This window comes from Dendrobates tinctorius, unplaced genomic scaffold (genome assembly GCF_039654945.1).
Source record: "Dendrobates tinctorius isolate UK_male_01 unplaced genomic scaffold, ASM3965494v1 ptg000235l, whole genome shotgun sequence".
Lineage (NCBI taxonomy): Eukaryota > Metazoa > Chordata > Amphibia > Anura > Dendrobatidae > Dendrobates > Dendrobates tinctorius.
In genome coordinates, this window is record NW_027361902.1 from 553151 (window position 1) to 574640 (window position 21490).

The following is a 21490-nucleotide window of genomic DNA, read 5'->3' on the forward strand; positions in this document are numbered from 1 at the left end:
TAGCTGCCAAAACCAGTGAAAGGTTCGCTTTAAAGTGCCTCTGTCAGCAGGACTGAGCTCAGTAACTACAGAGAGTGTCAGGTCAGCGCCGTTATACTGATTACACTGATACCTGTGATCAGGATTGTGCTCAGTGACTACAGACAGTGTCTGGTCGGTGCCGTTATACTGATTACACTGATACCTGTGATCAGGATTGTGCTCAGTGACTACAGACAGTGTCTGGTCAGTGCTGTTATACTGATTACACTGACACCTGTGATCAGGATTGTGCTCAGTAACTACAGTCAGTGTCAGGTCAGCGCCGGTATACTGATTACACTGACACCTGTGATCAGGATTGTGCTCAGTAACTACAGACAGTGTCAGGTCAGCGCCGTTATACTGATTACACTGACACCTGTGATCAGGATTGTGCTCAGTGACTACAGACAGTGTCAGGTCGGTGCCGTTATACTGATTACACTGACACCTGTGATCAGGATTGTGCTCAGTGACTACAGACAGTGTCAGGTCAGCGCCGTTATACTGATTACACTGACACCTGTGATCAGGATTGTGCTCAGTGACTACAGACAGTGTCAGGTCGGGGCCGTTATACTGATTACACTGACACCTGTGATCAGGATTGTGCTCAGTAACTACAGAGAGTGTCAGGTCAGCGCCGTTATACTGATTATACTGACACCTGTGATCAGGATTGTGCTCAGTGACAACAGACAGTGTCAGGTCAGTGCTGTTATACTGATTACACTGACACCTGTGATCAGGATTGTGCTCAGTAACTACAGACAGTGTCAGGTCGGGGCCGTTATACTGATTACACTGACACCTGTGATCAGGATTGTGCTCAGTAACTACAGAGAGTGTCAGGTCAGCGCCGTTATACTGATTACACTGACACCTGTGATCAGGATTGTGCTCAGTGACAACAGACAGTGTCAGGTCAGTGCTGTTATACTGATTACACTGACACCTGTGATCAGGATTGTGCTCAGTAACTACAGAGAGTGTCAGGTCAGCGCCGTTATACTGATTATACTGACACCTGTGATCAGGATTGTGATCAGTGACAACAGACAGTGTCAGGTCAGTGCTGTTATACTGATTACACTGACACCTGTGATCAGGATTGTGCTCAGTAACTACAGACAGTGTCAGGTCAGCGCCGGTATACTGATTACACTGACACCTGTGATCAGGATTGTGATCAGTGACAACAGACAGTGTCAGGTCAGTGCTGTTATACTGATTATACTGACACCTGTGATCAGGATTGTGATCAGTGACAACAGACAGTGTCAGGTCGGTGCCGTTATACTGATTACACTGACACCTGTGATCAGGATTGTGCTCAGTAACTACAGACAGTGTCAGGTCAGCGCCGGTATACTGATTACTCTGACACCTGTGATCAGGATTGTGCTCAGTGACTACAGACAGTGTCAGGTCAGGGCCGTTATACTGATTACACTGACACCTGTGATCAGGATTGTGCTCAGTGACTACAGACAGTGTCAGGTCAGTGCTGTTATACTGATTACACTGACACCTGTGATCAGGATTGTGCTCAGTAACTACAGACAGTGTCAGGTCAGTGCTGTTATACTGATTACACTGACACCTGTGATCAGGATTGTGCTCAGTGACTACAGACAGTGTCAGGTCGGGGCCGTTATACTGATTACACTGACACCTGTGATCAGGATTGTGCTCAGTGACTACAGACAGTGTCAGGTCAGTGCTGTTATACTGATTACACTGACACCTGTGATCAGGATTGTGCTCAGTGACTACAGACAGTGTCAGGTCAGTGCTGTTATACTGATTACACTGACACCTGTGATCAGGATTGTGCTCAGTAACTACAGACAGTGTCAGGTCAGCGCCGTTATACTGATTACACTGATACCTGTGATCAGGATTGTGCTCAGTAACTACAGACAGTGTCAGGTCAGCGCCGTTATACTGATTACACTGACACCTGTGATCAGGATTGTGCTCAATGACTACAGACAGTGTCAGGTCAGTGCTGTTATACTGATTACACTGACACCTGTGATCAGGATTGTGCTCAGTAACTACAGACAGTGTCAGGTCGGGGCCGGTATACTGATTACACTGACACCTGTGATCAGGATTGTGCTCAGTGACTACAGACAGTGTCAGGTCGGGGCCGTTATACTGATTACACTGACACCTGTGATCAGGATTGTGCTCAGTGACTACAGACAGTGTCAGGTCAGTGCTGTTATACTGATTACACTGACACCTGTGATCAGGATTGTGATCAGTGACAACAGACAGTGTCAGGTCAGTGCTGTTATACTGATTATACTGACACCTGTGATCAGGATTGTGATCAGTGACAACAGACAGTGTCAGGTCGGTGCCGTTATACTGATTACACTGACACCTGTGATCAGGATTGTGCTCAGTAACTACAGACAGTGTCAGGTCAGCGCCGTTATACTGATTACACTGATACCTGTGATCAGGATTGTGCTCAGTAACTACAGACAGTGTCAGGTCAGCGCCGTTATACTGATTACACTGACACCTGTGATCAGGATTGTGCTCAGTGACTACAGACAGTGTCAGGTCGGTGCCGTTATACTGATTACACTGACACCTGTGATCAGGATTGTGCTCAGTAACTACAGACAGTGTCAGGTCGGGGCCGGTATACTGATTACACTGACACCTGTGATCAGGATTGTGCTCAGTGACTACAGACAGTGTCAGGTCGGGGCCGTTATACTGATTACACTGACACCTGTGATCAGGATTGTGCTCAGTGACTACAGACAGTGTCAGGTCAGTGCTGTTATACTGATTACACTGACACCTGTGATCAGGATTGTGCTCAGTAACTACAGACAGTGTCAGGTCGGGGCCGGTATACTGATTACACTGACACCTGTGATCAGGATTGTGCTCAGTGACTACAGACAGTGTCAGGTCGGGGCCGTTATACTAATTACACTGACACCTGTGATCAGGATTGTGCTCAGTGACTACAGACAGTGTCAGGTCAGTGCCGTTATACTGATTACACTGACACCTGTGATCAGGATTGTGATCAGTGACAACAGACAGTGTCAGGTCAGTGCTGTTATACTGATTATACTGACACCTGTGATCAGGATTGTGATCAGTGACAACAGACAGTGTCAGGTCGGTGCCGTTATACTGATTACACTGACACCTGTGATCAGGATTGTGCTCAGTAACTACAGACAGTGTCAGGTCAGTGCCGGTATACTGATTACACTGACACCTGTGATCAGGATTGTGCTCAGTGACTACAGACAGTGTCAGGTCGGGGCCGTTATACTGATTACACTGACACCTGTGATCAGGATTGTGCTCAGTGACTACAGACAGTGTCAGGTCAGTGCTGTTATACTGATTACACTGACACCTGTGATCAGGATTGTGCTCAGTAACTACAGACAGTGTCAGGTCAGTGCTGTTATACTGATTACACTGACACCTGTGATCAGGATTGTGCTCAGTGACTACAGACAGTGTCAGGTCGGGGCCGTTATACTGATTACACTGACACCTGTGATCAGGATTGTGATCAGTGACTACAGACAGTGTCAGGTCAGTGCTGTTATACTGATTACACTGACACCTGTGATCAGGATTGTGCTCAGTAACTACAGACAGTGTCAGGTCGGGGCCGGTATACTGATTACACTGACACCTGTGATCAGGATTGTGCTCAGTGACTACAGACAGTGTCAGGTCGGGGCCGTTATACTGATTACACTGACACCTGTGATCAGGATTGTGCTCAGTGACTACAGACAGTGTCAGGTCAGTGCTGTTATACTGATTACACTGACACCTGTGATCAGGATTGTGCTCAGTGACTACAGACAGTGTCAGGTCGGGGCCGTTATACTGATTACACTGACACCTGTGATCAGGATTGTGCTCAGTGACTACAGACAGTGTCAGGTCGGTGCCGTTATACTGATTACACTGACACCTGTGATCAGGATTGTGCTCAGTGACTACAGACAGTGTCAGGTCTGTGCCGTTATACTGATTACATTGACACCTGTGATCAGGATTGTGCTCAGTGACTCCAGACAGTGTCAGGTCAGTGCTGTTATACTGATTACACTGACACCTGTGATCAGGATTGTGCTCAGTAACTACAGACAGTGTCAGGTCAGCGCCGTTATACTGATTACACTGATACCTGTGATCAGGATTGTGCTCAGTAACTACAGACAGTGTCAGGTCAGCGCCGTTATACTGATTACACTGACACCTGTGATCAGGATTGTGCTCAATGACTACAGACAGTGTCAGGTCAGTGCTGTTATACTGATTACACTGACACCTGTGATCAGGATTGTGCTCAGTAACTACAGACAGTGTCAGGTCAGGGCCGGTATACTGATTACACTGACACCTGTGATCAGGATTGTGCTCAGTGACTACAGACAGTGTCAGGTCGGGGCCGTTATACTGATTACACTGACACCTGTGATCAGGATTGTGCTCAGTGACTACAGACAGTGTCAGGTCAGTGCTGTTATACTGATTACACTGACACCTGTGATCAGGATTGTGCTCAGTGACTACAGTGTCAGGTCGGGGCCGTTATACTGATTACACTGACACCTGTGATCAGGATTGTGCTCAGTGACTACAGACAGTGTCAGGTCGGTGCCGTTATACTGATTACACTGACACCTGTGATCAGGATTGTGCTCAGTAACTACAGACAGTGTCAGGTCAGCGCCGTTATACTGATTACACTGATACCTGTGATCAGGATTGTGCTCAGTAACTACAGACAGTGTCAGGTCAGCGCCGTTATACTGATTACACTGACACCTGTGATCAGGATTGTGCTCAGTGACTACAGACAGTGTCAGGTCGGTGCCGTTATACTGATTACACTGACACCTGTGATCAGGATTGTGCTCAGTAACTACAGACAGTGTCAGGTCAGCGCCGTTATACTGATTACACTGACACCTGTGATCAGGATTGTGCTCAATGACTACAGACAGTGTCAGGTCAGTGCTGTTATACTGATTACACTGACACCTGTGATCAGGATTGTGCTCAGTGACTACAGACAGTGTCAGGTCGGTGCCGTTATACTGATTACACTGACACCTGTGATCAGGATTGTGCTCAGTAACTACAGACAGTGTCAGGTCAGTGCCGTTATACTGATTACACTGACACCTGTGATCAGGATTGTGCTCAGTGACTACAGACAGTGTCAGGTCGGCTCCGTTATACTGATTACACTGACACCTGTGATCAGGATTGTGCTCAGTAACTACAGACAGTGTCAGGTCAGCGCCGTTATACTGATTACACTGACACCTGTGATCAGGATTGTGCTCAGTGACTACAGACAGTGTCAGGTCAGTGCTGTTATACTGATTACACTGACACCTGTGATCAGGATTGTGCTCAGTGACTACAGACAGTGTCAGGTCGGCTCCGTTATACTGATTACACTGACACCTGTGATCAGGATTGTGCTCAGTAACTACAGACAGTGTCAGGTCAGCGCCGTTATACTGATTACACTGACACCTGTGATCAGGATTGTGCTCAATGACTACAGACAGTGTCAGGTCAGTGCTGTTATACTGATTACACTGACACCTGTGATCAGGATTGTGCTCAGTGACTACAGACAGTGTCAGGTCGGGGCCGTTATACTGATTACACTGACACCTGTGATCAGGATTGTGCTCAGTAACTACAGACAGTGTCAGGTCAGTGCCGTTATACTGATTACACTGACACCTGTGATCAGGATTGTGCTCAGTGACTACAGACAGTGTCAGGTCGGCTCCGTTATACTGATTACACTGACACCTGTGATCAGGATTGTGCTCAGTGACTACAGACAGTGTCAGGTCGGCTCCGTTATACTGATTACACTGACACCTGTGATCAGGATTGTGCTCAGTGACTACAGACAGTGTCAGGTCGGCTCCGTTATACTGATTACACTGACACCTGTGATCAGGATTGTGCTCAGTGACTACAGACAGTGTCAGGTCGGTGCCGTTATACTGATTACACTGACACCTGTGATCAGGATTGTGCTCAGTTACTTCAGACAGTGTCAGGTCGGCTCCGTTATACTGATTACACTGACACCTGTGATCAGGATTGTGCTCAGTAACTACAGACAGTGTCAGGTCTGTGCCGTTATACTGATTACATTGACACCTGTGATCAGGATTGTGCTCAGTTACTTCAGACAGTGTCAGGTCGGCTCCGTTATACTGATTACACTGACACCTGTGATCAGGATTGTGCTCAGTGACTACAGACAGTGTCAGGTCTGTGCCGTTATACTGATTACATTGACACCTGTGATCAGGATTGTGCTCAGTGACTCCAGACAGTGTCAGGTCAGTGCTGTTATACTGATTACACTGACACCTGTGATCAGGATTGTGCTCAGTAACTACAGACAGTGTCAGGTCAGCGCCGTTATACTGATTACACTGATACCTGTGATCAGGATTGTGCTCAGTAACTACAGACAGTGTCAGGTCAGCGCCGTTATACTGATTACACTGACACCTGTGATCAGGATTGTGCTCAATGACTACAGACAGTGTCAGGTCAGTGCTGTTATACTGATTACACTGACACCTGTGATCAGGATTGTGCTCAGTAACTACAGACAGTGTCAGGTCAGGGCCGGTATACTGATTACACTGACACCTGTGATCAGGATTGTGCTCAGTGACTACAGACAGTGTCAGGTCGGGGCCGTTATACTGATTACACTGACACCTGTGATCAGGATTGTGCTCAGTGACTACAGACAGTGTCAGGTCAGTGCTGTTATACTGATTACACTGACACCTGTGATCAGGATTGTGCTCAGTGACTACAGTGTCAGGTCGGGGCCGTTATACTGATTACACTGACACCTGTGATCAGGATTGTGCTCAGTGACTACAGACAGTGTCAGGTCGGTGCCGTTATACTGATTACACTGACACCTGTGATCAGGATTGTGCTCAGTAACTACAGACAGTGTCAGGTCAGCGCCGTTATACTGATTACACTGATACCTGTGATCAGGATTGTGCTCAGTAACTACAGACAGTGTCAGGTCAGCGCCGTTATACTGATTACACTGACACCTGTGATCAGGATTGTGCTCAGTGACTACAGACAGTGTCAGGTCGGTGCCGTTATACTGATTACACTGACACCTGTGATCAGGATTGTGCTCAGTAACTACAGACAGTGTCAGGTCAGCGCCGTTATACTGATTACACTGACACCTGTGATCAGGATTGTGCTCAATGACTACAGACAGTGTCAGGTCAGTGCTGTTATACTGATTACACTGACACCTGTGATCAGGATTGTGCTCAGTGACTACAGACAGTGTCAGGTCGGTGCCGTTATACTGATTACACTGACACCTGTGATCAGGATTGTGCTCAGTAACTACAGACAGTGTCAGGTCAGTGCCGTTATACTGATTACACTGACACCTGTGATCAGGATTGTGCTCAGTGACTACAGACAGTGTCAGGTCGGCTCCGTTATACTGATTACACTGACACCTGTGATCAGGATTGTGCTCAGTAACTACAGACAGTGTCAGGTCAGCGCCGTTATACTGATTACACTGACACCTGTGATCAGGATTGTGCTCAGTGACTACAGACAGTGTCAGGTCAGTGCTGTTATACTGATTACACTGACACCTGTGATCAGGATTGTGCTCAGTGACTACAGACAGTGTCAGGTCGGCTCCGTTATACTGATTACACTGACACCTGTGATCAGGATTGTGCTCAGTAACTACAGACAGTGTCAGGTCAGCGCCGTTATACTGATTACACTGACACCTGTGATCAGGATTGTGCTCAATGACTACAGACAGTGTCAGGTCAGTGCTGTTATACTGATTACACTGACACCTGTGATCAGGATTGTGCTCAGTGACTACAGACAGTGTCAGGTCGGGGCCGTTATACTGATTACACTGACACCTGTGATCAGGATTGTGCTCAGTAACTACAGACAGTGTCAGGTCAGTGCCGTTATACTGATTACACTGACACCTGTGATCAGGATTGTGCTCAGTGACTACAGACAGTGTCAGGTCGGCTCCGTTATACTGATTACACTGACACCTGTGATCAGGATTGTGCTCAGTGACTACAGACAGTGTCAGGTCGGCTCCGTTATACTGATTACACTGACACCTGTGATCAGGATTGTGCTCAGTGACTACAGACAGTGTCAGGTCGGCTCCGTTATACTGATTACACTGACACCTGTGATCAGGATTGTGCTCAGTGACTACAGACAGTGTCAGGTCGGTGCCGTTATACTGATTACACTGACACCTGTGATCAGGATTGTGCTCAGTTACTTCAGACAGTGTCAGGTCGGCTCCGTTATACTGATTACACTGACACCTGTGATCAGGATTGTGCTCAGTAAAGGGCCTGTCACACTAAGTGATATCGCTATGTCACTGGTTTTTTTGACGTTATAGCGATATTACTAGCGATATTGCTGTGTGTGATACTTACCTACGACCGCTCCCCCGCTGGGTATCGCTGATCGCGCGAGAATGTCCTGGATGGTTTCTTGTCGTCAGCTTCCTGCTGTGAGGACGAGCGACGCGTGGAGCCGGGCGGGAGGACACAGGATCGCCTAGTGTGACAGGTAAGTAGTGACCCCCGTCCCCTGCGATGTCGCTGGTGAGATCTGCCTGTGTGGCAGCTCACTAGCGACCACTTAGCGATGCACCAGCGATCCTGGCCGCGTCATATCACTGGTCGGGATCGCTGGTGCATCTCTAAGTGTGACAGTACCTTAAGTGTTTTTCCTGACAATGGGCACAGAACAGTCAGCAGTAGATCACTCTGTCCCCATACATATCATCAGCCGCATATCTGCAGTTTACCCCAGGGGATGTGCTGCCAAGAGCTAGGATTCATGTTCCACCACAACCAATCCAATCACCCGAAGAATCAGCAACGTTTTACTCGTTCGTTTGCTGACATGCGTGTACACCTGTGAGCGCTCGCTGCGCTGCCGGGATTTATACACGGGGAGGCTACATTCATGTGACACAAGCACTGTATGGATTCAGCAAGCACATACACACGTATACATAGAGCGTATACATAGAGCATATATACACACGTATACATAGAGCGTATACATAGAGCATATATACACACGTATACATAGAGCGTATATACACACGTATACATAGAGCGTATACATAGAGCATATATACACACGTATACATAGAGCGTATACATAGAGCGTATATACACACGTATACATAGAGCGTATACACAGATCATATATACACACGTATACATAGAGCGTATACATAGATCATATATACACACGTATACATAGAGCGTATACATAGAGCATATATACACACGTATACATAGAGCGTATACATAGATCATATATACACACGTATACATAGAGCGTATACATAGAGCGTATATACACACGTATACATGGAGCGTATACATAGATCATATATACACACGTATACATAGAGCGTATACACAGAGCATATATACACACGTATACATAGAGCATATATACACACGTATACATAGAGCGTATACACAGAGCATATATACACACGTATACATAGAGCGTATACATAGATCATATATACACACGTATACATAGAGCGTATACATAGATCATATATACACACGTATACATAGAGCGTATACACAGACCATATATACACACGTATACATAGAGCATATATACACACGTATACATAGAGCGTATACACAGAGCATATATACACATGTATACATAGAGCGTATACATAGATCATATATACACACGTATACATAGAGCGTATACACAGACCATATATACACACGTATACATAGAGCGTATACATAGATCATATATACACACGTATACATAGAGCGTATACACAGAGCATATATACACACGTATACATAGAGCGTATACACAGAGCATATATACACACGTATACATAGAGCATATATACACACGTATACATAGAGCGTATACACAGAGCATATATACACACGTATACATAGAACGTATACATAGATCATATATACACACGTATACATAGAGCATATATACACACGTATACATAGAGCGTATACACAGAGCATATATACACACGTATACATAGAGCGTATACATAGATCATATATACACACGTATACATAGAGCGTATACACAGACCATATATACACACGTATACATAGAGCGTATACATAGATCATATATACACACGTATACATAGAGCGTATACACAGAGCATATATACACACGTATACATAGAGCGTATACACAGAGCATATATACACACGTATACATAGATCATATATACACACGTATACATAGAGCGTATACACAGAGCATATATACACACGTATACATAGAGCGTATACATAGATCATATATACACACGTATACATAGAGCGTATACACAGAGCATATATACACACGTATACATAGAGCGTATACATAGAGCGTATATACACACGTATACATAGAGCGTATACACAGAGCATATATACACACGTTTACACAGAGCGTATACATAGAGCATATATACACACGTATACATAGAGCGTATACACAGAGCATATATACACACGTATACATAGAGCGTATACATAGATCATATATACACACGTATACATAGAGCGTATACACAGAGCATATATACACACGTATACATAGAGCGTATACATAGATCATATATACACACGTATACATAGAGCGTATACACAGAGCATATATACACACGTATACACAGAGCGTATACATAGAGCGTATATACACACGTATACATAGAGCGTATACACAGAGCATATATACACACGTTTACACAGAGCGTATACATACAGCATATATACACACGTATACATAGAGCGTATACATAGAGCGTATATACACACGTATACATAGAGCGTATACACAGAGCATATATACACACGTTTACACAGAGCGTATACATAGAGCATATATACACACGTATACATAGAGCGTATACATAGAGCATATATACACACGTATACATAGAGCGTATACATAGAGCGTATATACACACGTATACATAGAGCGTATACATAGATCATATATACACACGTATACATAGAGCGTATATACACATGTATACATAGATCATATATACACACGTATACATAGAGCGTATACATAGATCATATATACACATGTATACATGGAGCGTATACATAGATCATATATACACACGTATACATAGAGCGTATACATAGAGCGTATATACACACGTATACATAGAGCGTATATACACATGTATACATAGATCATATATACACACGTATACATAGAGCGTATACATAGATCATATATACACATGTATACATGGAGCGTATACATAGATCATATATACACACGTATACATAGAGCGTATATACACATGTATACATAGATCATATATACACACGTATACATAGAGCGTATACATAGATCATATATACACATGTATACATGGAGCGTATACATAGATCATATATACACACGTATACATAGAGCGTATACATAGAGCGTATATACACACGTATACATAGAGCGTATATACACATGTATACATAGATCATATATACACACGTATACATAGAGCGTATACATAGATCATATATACACATGTATACATGGAGCGTATACATAGATCATATATACACACGTATACATAGAGCGTATACATAGAGCGTATATACACACGTATACATAGAGCGTATATACACATGTATACATAGATCATATATACACACGTATACATAGAGCGTATACATACAGCATATATACACACGTATACATAGAGCGTATATACACATGTATACATAGATCATATATACACACGTATACATAGAGCGTATACATAGATCATATATACACATGTATACATGGAGCGTATACATAGATCATATATACACACGTATACATAGAGCGTATACATAGAGCGTATATATACACGTATACATAGAGCGTATACATAGAGCATATATACACACGTATACATAGAGCGTATACATAGAGCGTATATACACACGTATACATAGAGCGTATACACAGAGCATATATACACACGTATACATAGAGCGTATACATAGAGCATATATACACACGTATACATAGAGCGTATACACAGAGCATATATACACACGTATACATAGAGCGTATACATAGAGCGTATATACACACGTATACATAGAGCGTATACACAGAGCATATATACACACGTATACATAGAGCGTATACATAGATCATATATACACACGTATACATAGAGCGTATATACACATGTATACATAGATCATATATACACACGTATACATGGAGCGTATACATACAGCATATATACACACGTATACATAGAGCGTATATACACATGTATACATAGATCATATATACACACGTATACATAGAGCGTATACATAGAGCGTATATACACACGTATACATAGAGCGTATACATAGAGCATATATACACACGTATACATAGAGCGTATACATAGAGCGTATATACACACGTATACATAGAGCGTATACACAGAGCATATATACACACGTATACATAGAGCGTATACATAGAGCGTATATACACACCTATACATAGAGCGTATACACAGACCATATATACACACGTATACATAGAGCGTATACATAGAGCATATATACACACGTATACATAGAGCGTATACATAGAGCGTATATACACACGTATACATAGAGCGTATACACAGAGCATATATACACACGTATACATAGAGCGTATACATAGAGCGTATATACACACGTATACATAGAGCGTATACACAGAGCATATATACACACGTATACATAGAGCGTATACACAGAGCATATATACACACGTATACATAGAGCGTATACATAGAGCGTATATACACACGTATACATAGAGCGTATACATAGAGTATATATACACACGTATACATAGAGCGTATACATAGAGCGTATATACACACGTATACATAGAGCGTATACACAGAGCATATATACACACGTTTACACAGAGCGTATACACAGAGCATATATACACACGTTTACACAGAGCGTATACACAGAGCATATATACACACGTATACATAGATCATATATACACACGTATACATAGAGCGTATACATAGAGCATATATACACACGTATACATAGAGCGTATACATAGATCATATATACACGTATACATAGAGCGTATACACAGACCATATATACACACGTATACATAGAGCGTATACACAGAGCATATATACACACGTATACATAGAGCGTATACATAGAGCGTATATACACACGTATACATAGAGCGTATACATAGAGCGTATATACACACGTATACATAGATCATATATACACACGTATACATAGAGCGTATACATAGAGCATATATACACACGTATACATAGAGCATATATACACACGTATACATAGAGCGTATACACAGAGCATATATACACACGTTTACACAGAGCGTATACACAGAGCGTATATACACACGTATACATAGAGCGTATACATAGATCATATATACACACGTATACATAGAGCGTATACATAGAGCATATATACACACGTATACATAGAGCGTATACATAGAGCGTATATACACACGTATACATAGAGCGTATACATAGATCATATATACACACGTATACATAGAGCGTATACATAGAGCATATATACACACGTATACATAGAGCGTATACATAGAGCGTATATACACACGTATACATAGAGCGTATACATAGAGCATATATACACACGTATACATAGAGCGTATACATAGAGCGTATATACACACGTATACATAGAGCGTATACATAGATCATATATACACACGTATACATAGAGCGTATACATAGATCATATATACACACGTATACATAGAGCGTATACATAGATCATATATACACACGTATACATAGAGCGTATATACACACGTATACATAGAGCGTATACATAGAGCATATATACACACGTATACATAGAGCGTATACATAGAGCGTATACATAGAGCATATATACACACGTATACATAGAGCGTATACACAGACCATATATACACACGTATACATAGAGCGTATACATAGATCATATATACACACGTATACATAGAGCGTATACATAGATCATATATACACACGTATACATAGAGCATATATACACACGTATACATAGAGCGTATACATAGAGCATATATACACACGTATACATAGAGCGTATACATAGAGCGTATACATAGAGCATATATACACACGTATACATAGAGCGTATACACAGACCATATATACACACGTATACATAGAGCGTATACATAGATCATATATACACACGTATACATAGAGCGTATACATAGATCATATATACACACGTATACATAGAGCGTATACATAGATCATATATACACACGTATACATAGAGCGTATACATAGAGCATATATACACACGTATACATAGAGCGTATACATAGATCATATATACACACGTATACATAGAGCGTATACATAGAGCGTATACATAGAGCATATATACACACGTATACATAGAGCGTATACACAGACCATATATACACACGTATACATAGAGCGTATACATAGATCATATATACACACGTATACATAGAGCGTATACATAGATCATATATACACACGTATACATAGAGCGTATACATAGATCATATATACACACGTATACATAGAGCGTATACACAGACCATATATACACACGTATACATAGAGCGTATACATAGATCATATATACACACGTATACATAGAGCGTATACATAGAGCATATATACACACGTATACATAGAGCGTATACATAGATCATATATACACACGTATACATAGAGCGTATACACAGACCATATATACACACGTATACATAGAGCGTATACATAGATCATATATACACACGTATACATAGAGCGTATACATAGAGCATATATACACACGTATACATAGAGCGTATACATAGATAATATATACACACGTATACATAGAGCGTATACATAGATCATATATACACACGTATACATAGAGCGTATACATAGATCATATATACACACGTATACATAGAGCGTATACATAGATCATATATACACACGTATACATAGAGCGTATACATAGATCATATATACACATGTATACATAGAGCGTATACATAGACCATATATACACACGTATACATAGAGCGTATACATAGACCATATATACACACGTATACATAGAGCGTATACATAGACCATATATACACACGTATACATAGAGCGTATACATAGACCATATATACACACGTATACATAGAGCGTATACATAGAGCGTATACATAGAGCGTATACATAGAGCATATATACACACGTATACATAGAGCGTATACACAGACCATATATACACACGTATACATAGAGCGTATACATAGATCATATATACACACGTATACATAGAGCGTATACACAGACCATATATACACACGTATACATAGAGCGTATACATAGAGCGTATACATAGAGCATATATACACACGTATACATAGAGCGTATACACAGACCATATATACACACGTATACATAGAGCGTATACATAGAGCGTATACATAGAGCATATATACACACGTATACATAGAGCGTATACACAGACCATATATACACACGTATACATAGAGCGTATACATAGATCATATATACACACGTATACATAGAGCGTATACATAGATCATATATACACACGTATACATAGAGCGTATACACAGACCATATATACACACGTATACATAGAGCGTATACATAGATCATATATACACACGTATACATAGAGCGTATACATAGAGCGTATATACACACGTATACATAGAGCGTATACATAGAGCATATATACACACGTATACATAGAGCGTATACATAGATCATATATACACACGTATACATAGAGCGTATACATAGATCATATATACACACGTATACATAGAGAGTATACATAGACCATATATACACACGTATACATAGAGCGTATACATAGAGCGTATACATAGAGCGTATACATAGATCATATATACACACGTATACATAGAGCGTATACATAGACCATATATACACACGTATACATAGAGCGTATACATAGACCATATATACACACGTATACATAGAGCGTATACATAGATCATATATACACACGTATACATAGAGCGTATACATAGATCATATATACACACGTATACATAGAGCGTATACATAGATCATATATACACACGTATACATAGAGCGTATACATAGACCATATATACACACGTATACATAGAGCGTATACATAGAGCGTATACATAGAGCGTATACATAGATCATATATACACACGTATACATAGAGCGTATACATAGACCATATATACACACGTATACATAGAGCGTATACATAGACCATATATACACACGTATACATAGAGCGTATACATAGATCATATATACACACGTATACATAGAGCGTATACATAGATCATATATACACACGTATACATAGAGCGTATACATAGACCATATATACACACGTATACATAGAGCGTATACATAGATCATATATACACACGTATACATAGAGCGTATACATAGAGCGTATATACACACGTATACATAGAGCGTATACATAGATAATATATACACACGTATACATAGAGCGTATACATAGAGCGTATACATAGAGCGTATATACACGTATACATAGAGCGTATACACAGAGCATATATACACACGTATACATAGAGCGTATACATAGAGCGTATACATAGATCATATATACACACGTATACATAGAGCGTATACATAGAGCGTATATACACACGTATACATAGAGCGTATACATAGAGCATATATACACACGTATACATAGAGCGTATACATAGATCATATATACACACGTATACATAGAGCGTATACATAGATCATATATACACACGTATACATAGAGCGTATACATAGATCATATATACACACGTATACATAGAGCGTATACATAGACCATATATACACACGTATACATAGAGCGTATACATAGAGCGTATACATAGAGCGTATACATAGATCATATATACACACGTATACATAGAGCGTATACATAGACCATATATACACACGTATACATAGAGCGTATACATAGACCATATATACACACGTATACATAGAGCGTATACATAGATCATATATACACACGTATACATAGAGCGTATACATAGATCATATATACACACGTATACATAGAGCGTATACATAGACCATATATACACACGTATACATAGAGCGTATACATAGATCATATATACACACGTATACATAGAGCGTATACATAGAGCGTATATACACACGTATACATAGAGCGTATACATAGATAATATATACACACGTATACATAGAGAGTATACATAGAGCGTATACACAGAGCATATATACACACGTATACATAGAGCGTATACATAGAGCGTATACATAGAGCGTATATACACACGTATACATAGAGCGTTTACATAGATAATATATACACACGTATACATAGAGCGTATACATAGAGCGTATATACACGTATACATAGAGCGTATACATAGATCATATATACACACGTATACATAGAGCGTATACATAGAGCGTATACATAGAGCGTATATACACGTATACATAGAGCATATACACAGAGCATATATACACACGTATACATAGAGCGTATACATAGATCATATATACACACGTATACATAGAGCGTATACACAGAGCATATATACACACGTATACATAGAGCGTATACATAGAGCATATATACACACGTATACATAGAGCGTATACACAGAGCATATATACACACGTATACATAGAGCGTATACATAGAGCATATATACACACGTATACATAGAGCGTATACATAGATCATATATACACACGTATACATAGAGCGTATACATAGAGCATATATACACACGTATACATAGAGCGTATACACAGAGCATATATACACACGTATACATAGAGCGTATACATAGAGCATATATACACACGTATACATAGAGCGTATACACAGAGCATATATACACACGTATACATAGAGCGTATACATAGAGCATATATACACACGTATACATAGAGCGTATACATAGAGCATATATACACACGTATACATAGAGCGTATACATAGAGCATATATACACACATATACATAGAGCGTATACACAGAGCATATATACACACGTATACATGGAGCGTATACATAGAGCATATATACACATGTATACATAGAGCGTATACACAGAGCATATATACACACGTATACATAGAGCGTATACATAGATCATATATACACACGTATACATGGAGCGTATACACAGAGCATATATACACACGTATACATGGAGCGTATACATAGAGCATATATACACATGTATACATAGAGCGTATACACAGAGCATATATACACACGTATACATAGAGCGTATACATAGATCATATATACACACGTATACATGGAGCGTATACACAGAGCGTATATACACACGTATACATAGAGCGTATACATAGAGCATATATACACACGTATACATAGAGCGTATACATAGATCATATATACACACGTATACATAGAGCGTATACACAGAGCATATATACACACGTATACATAGAGCGTATACATAGATCATATATACACACGTATACATGGAGCGTATACACAGAGCATATATACACACGTATACATAGAGCGTATACACAGACCATATATACACACGTATACATGGAGCGTATACATAGATCATATATACACATGTATACATAGAGCGTATACATAGAGCGTATATACACACGTATACATAGAGCGTATACATAGAGCATATATACACACGTATACATAGAGCGTATACATAGATCATATATACACACGTATACATAGAGCGTATACACAGACCATATATACACACGTATACATAGAGCGTATACATAGAGCATATATACACATGTATACATAGAGCATATATACACACGTATACATGGAGCGTATACATAGAGCATATATACACACGTATACATAGAGCGTATACATAGAGCATATATACACACGTATACATAGAGCGTATACATAGAGCGTATATACACACGTATACATAGAGCGTATACATAGAGCATATATACACATGTATACATAGAGCGTATACACAGACCATATATACACGTATACATAGAGCGTATACATAGAGCGTATATACACACGTATACATAGAGCGTATACATAGAGCATATATACACACGTATACATAGAGCGTATACATAGATCATATATACACACGTATACATAGAGCGTATACATAGAGCATATATACACACGTATACATAGAGCGTATACACAGACCATATATACACACGTATACATAGAGCGTATACATAGATCATATATACACACGTATACATAGAGCGTATACATAGATCATATATACACACGTATACATGGAGCGTATACATAGAGCATATATACACACGTATACATAGAGCGTATACACAGAGCATATATACACATGTATACATAGAGCGTATACATAGAGCATATATACACACGTATACATGGAGCGTATACATAGATCATATATACACACGTATACATAGAGCGTATACATAGATCATATATACACACGTATACATAGAGCGTATACATAGATCATATATACACACGTATACATAGAGCGTATACATAGAGCATATATACACACGTATACATAGAGCGTATACATAGAGCATATATACACACGTATACATGGAGCGTATACATAGATCATATATACACACGTATACATGGAGCGTATACACAGAGCATATATACACACGTATACATAGAGCGTATACACAGAGCATATATACACATGTATACATAGAGCGTATACATAGAGCATATATACACACGTATACATGGAGCGTATACATAGATCATATATACACACGTATACATGGAGCGTATACACAGAGCATATATACACACGTATACATAGAGCGTATACACAGAGCATATATACACATGTATACATAGAGCGTATACATAGAGCATATATACACACGTATACATGGAGCGTATACACAGAGCATATATACACATGTATACATAGAGCGTATACATAGAGCATATATACACACGTATACATGGAGCGTATACATAGAGCATATATACACACGTATACATAGAGCGTATACACAGAGCATATATACACATGTATACATAGAGCGTATACATAGAGCATATATACACACGTATACATGGAGCGTATACATAGAGCATATATACACACGTATACATGGAGCGTATACACAGAGCATATATACACACGTATACATAGAGCGTATACACAGAGCATATATACACATGTATACATAGAGCGTATACATACAGCATATATACACACGTATACATGGAGCGTATACACAGAGCATATATACACATGTATACATAGAGCGTATACATAGAGCATATATACACACGTATACATGGAGCGTATACATAGAGCATATATACACACGTATACATGGAGCGTATACACAGAGCATATATACACACGTATACATAGAGCGTATACACAGAGCATATATACACATGTATACATAGAGCGTATACATACAGCATATATACACACGTATACATAGAGCGTATACACAGAGCATATATACACATGTATACATAGAGCGTATACATAGAGCATATATACACACGTATACATGGAGCGTATACATAGAGCATATATACACACGTATACATAGAGCGTATACACAGAGCATATATACACACGTATACATAGAGCGTATACATAGATCATATATACACACGTATACATAGAGCGTATACATAGATCATATATACACACGTATACATAGAGCGTATACACAGAGCGTATACATAGAGCATATATACACACGTATACATAGAGCGTATACATAGATCATATATACACACGTATACATAGAGCATATACACAGAGCATATATACACACGTATACATAGAGCGTATACATAGATCATATATACACACGTATACATAGAGCGTATACATATATCATATATACACACGTATACATAGAGCATATATACACACGTATACATAGAGCGTATACACAGAGCATATATACACACGTATACATAGAGCGTATACATAGATCATATATACACACGTATACATAGAGCGTATACATAGATCATATATACACACGTATACATAGAGCGTATACATAGATCATATATACACACGTATACATAGAGCATATATACACACGTATACATAGAGCGTATACACAGAGCATATATACACACGTATACATGGAGCGTATACATAGAGCGTATATACACACGTATACATAGAGCGTATACATAGAGCATATATACACACGTATACATAGAGCGTATACATAGAG

The 21490-nt window shown here is 40.0% G+C and overlaps 1 protein-coding gene across 3 annotated transcripts in view; it reads left to right on the forward strand.

The window, feature by feature from the left end:
* SLC52A2 (solute carrier family 52 member 2) overlaps nucleotides 1-21490 on the forward strand; it is a 122015-nt gene that overhangs the window by 12154 nt on the left and 88371 nt on the right. The window lies entirely within an intron of this gene.